Genomic DNA, 3,697 nt, shown 5'->3' with positions numbered 1-3,697 from the left:
AATGAAGTACTGCTATTTGCACAAAGTTAGTACAGTTCTATTCTTCCTAGAAATTCGTGCAACAAAATTAGAACAAGAAATATTTCTTGTATACTTCAAAGTTAGTTGGTCACGTTTGCTCAGAGTATTCTTTTATTCTCTTTGACTGATCGCACTCATCTTTATTTTAAATTTTTGTGCGTGATTCTTGGGGGCAAATTTTGTGTACATAATTCAAGATGTCTTGTACCAACTTATTATAGTAGTGTCCGAAAACAAATTAAATTGTATAGTATATAGTTTCTTCGTCTCAAAATAATTTATACTTTTGCTTTTTTTTAGAGTTAATTTAATTAATCTTTGAAATTAAATTAACTTAATAATTAAAAATTATATGAAAAATATTGTAAATTGTGATTCGTCTTGTATTTATATGTGAAAAAATATATCTAAAATAGTGATCGAAATTCATATAGTTCAAATCTCCAAAAGTGAAATAATAATTCATTTTGAACAAAATTAGAGATTGAGTTAGGATTTTAAAATTTATGCAGTTTGAGTTTTAATCTTTTTGCTCGGTACATATTCAATGAATTAACTTAATATGATATAAAATTTAGCTTCAAATTATTAAATTTCGGCCGAAAATATGACTATGATGAAATGATTGAAAACATTATATTCTTAATCAGATCTATGAATTCGTCCCACAACCTCGGAATTTGGAAAGAGAAGGATTTTAATGTTGTGTGGAATTGGGTGGGCATATTTTCGATTTCGAGTCTTTTAAGAAGATTGTTGTCCCACTGTTTGTCTTACCCTCTTTGACTCTCTTCTCATCATTGCTTTTTACCCCATTTCTCTGAATTATTATTTTTAATTATGATGGAATCATTACATATACCCCAAGATAAATTTTTTTCCATTCTTTTACAAAACATAAGATTACCTTAATGTTACAGTTATCATTATCGAAATTATTATTGCAAATGATCGAACCATAGATTGGAAGCACAAATATTACCATGTTTTCTAAGTTGATTTTCCCTCTATACATACCTAGCTAACTATAATTTGATAAAGCATATGATTGGATTTTGTTCCAAGTACCAGAACTTATACTAGCTTTGTGTTAAAAAATAGAAGTGAGTATATCTAATGTAGTAAAAGATAGTAGAAGTAATAATTACTGCATTATTCTTAAGATGCGTTAATCTGTCAAGAACATTACTATTCTTAATGAAAAAAAAAAAAAAAAAAAGTCTATGGTATCGACAGAAAAACGGGTCAATTTTTCTTTACTCCGATGATATTACAAAAACAAATAAGATATGCGCGCGTATATTCACCTTCACAAGACAATCTACCATCAACAAAGTTCATGTCCGATTGTTATGGAGGCGAACCTAACCTAGAAATTATAGATTTACACAATTCAATAACTTTTATTCAAATCTTGAATATATTTTATAAGGAATTCATTATATATCTACAAAAAGTTTGACTGTAAATATAATTATCGTTATATATTACTTCCTCCGTTTAAAAATAAGTGAATTGTTGGGGGTATTTATTGGTATTTCAAAATAAGTGAATCATTGAACTTTTTCCTAAATTTACCCTTATGATTTGACAACCAATTAATTTTTGCAAAGGTATTACATGGTTAACTTTTTCTTTTTTTGGGGTAAAAATGAAAAATTGTGTTAAATTTATGTCTTTAATGCTTTTTTTCTTAATCTGTGTGCCAAAATCTAACAATTCATTTATTATGAAACGGAGGGAGTACTACTTAACATCAAATAATTCTGGATTCACCATTTCACCTTTGCTTGTCTACCAGCTGCCTGATATTACTCTATATGAATTTATGAATTATGGAAACTTTTAAAATTAAACAACTAACATAATCTATTATAACAGGTTACTTGAAATTATTCTGAAGGTTTGATTTATTTCTCAAGGTTTAATTAGGATGAGTTGTTCATTTTTACTTACAATATCGTATAGCTTTCCCTCCCTCAAAAAAAGCAGATTCTTTACATAATTCAAGCCAATTCTTGATTAACTTAATCAAGAAAACCTAATCTTAAGTGAATATTCCAGATTTTGTTTGATCAATTTACATTCTCAAATAGGAATAATTTTCGAATTTTTTTCTTTACATTATGAGGCACGTGGATGAGATCTAGAATAATATTTTTAAAAAAAATCAAATAATAAGTATAAAACTCATAGTGTATATAGCTGGGCAGCTGGAAGCAACTGAATCTCCAGAAAGTTGCTTCTTAGAATTCTTTAATGTCTTTTCCTTTCCATTTCAGCTCATATCTTACCTCCATTAAAGCATAATATATAGTAATATATTGAAATACCAGAATAACATGAAGTGACTGGCATGCACCAATCAAACATAATAATAATAATATTTAAGAATCATCATAATATCATGAAGTGGCAAATTAAAAGCTTACACACTGTCTCATTTTGGCGTAGTAGGACTATATTGTACCTTCCTATGATAATTATAAGTTAACAATATAGTAATAATAATTAGATATATGTTCAAATATTTATATTAATAGATTTAGTATATGATCATGGACAAAAAACAAAAGCTAGTGAGTTTGAGTGAATCTGTAACCGAACCTCTAAATCCGTCCCAATTAGTTAAAACCCCACATTTTTAAGCTGAAACAAACACTAAACAACGTGCATGCACTTTAACGTAAAAGAATATATATTGATCAAAATGTATAAACAAATTAAAATATATTATTAGGTCATGAAAATTACAGTCCGTAATTTGTGGAATTAACAACACGAAACGAGGTAGGAATTAACCTTCTATTGCCATTACAAAACTATATTTTAAGTTGCAAATTAAATAATATTTAAGTGGGAAAATTACAACATACAAACTGTTGGATCTTCTTTATTTTTTTGATTGAAAAGATATATCATATAAACAGACTATGCATTAGCACTAATAGAACCACTAGAAAGGATACAATAGTGATTATTTGGGAAGGTTTGTAAATTATTACACAAATTTTATATCCAAAGTTACCCTAGCAAAACAAATTTCTAATTGGTCTGCTTCAAAAATTGGCAAAGTAAACAAAGATGAAGCTAGAACATACATAAAACGATCATAGGATTTCAAATTCAATCACCAAATCAATTTTTTATCATGTAATTATTTGAACAACATTGCTTCAGACGATGGCTATTAATTCATTTCTAGATTTAGCATTTATCTATATCTAAATCCTCATCAAGAGATTCAATAATTCATAATTTGAATAAATTAACTTGGACCAAGCCAAGCAATAATAAATCCATGAAAAAATTGTAGTAATGGGAGAAGGAAGAAACAATATGATCTCCATATGAAATACACAAACAAAAATACAAAAATTCCATAAAATTTCAACATGAAGATGATATACCATTAGAAATGTTAGCCATATAAGATCACCTTTATAGCCCAACACCTAGAGCCAATTACTTTGAAAATTAGACCTTCATGTCTACACAAAAGCTACTAAAAAAAAAACACTCAACTCCAAACATGTTCTAACATATTACCATAACAAACTACAAATAATCTAAACAAAACACTTAGAAAGAAAAAAAAAATAACAAATCTAGGGTTTTCATATGGTCGATCGATCTTTTGTTCCCAATGTCTGGGTTCCATCTTCACTAGAAGCTT

At 27.8% G+C, this 3,697-nt stretch overlaps 1 protein-coding gene across 1 annotated transcript in view; it reads right to left on the bottom strand.

Annotated features, from left to right (window-relative positions):
* Positions 1 to 3,377: 3,377 nt before the first annotated feature.
* Positions 3,378 to 3,697, bottom strand: part of LOC107843007 (dof zinc finger protein DOF2.4) — a gene marked incomplete in the record, with an annotated part of 5,260 nt that continues 4,940 nt past the window's right edge. The window contains 1 exon segment of the mRNA XM_016687126.2: positions 3,378 to 3,697.

Source organism: Capsicum annuum, chromosome 9 (assembly GCF_002878395.1).
Source record: "Capsicum annuum cultivar UCD-10X-F1 chromosome 9, UCD10Xv1.1, whole genome shotgun sequence".
NCBI lineage: Eukaryota > Viridiplantae > Streptophyta > Magnoliopsida > Solanales > Solanaceae > Capsicum > Capsicum annuum.
Note: the sequence above shows the minus strand (reverse complement) of the source record. Positions and strands in the feature narration are given on the sequence as shown.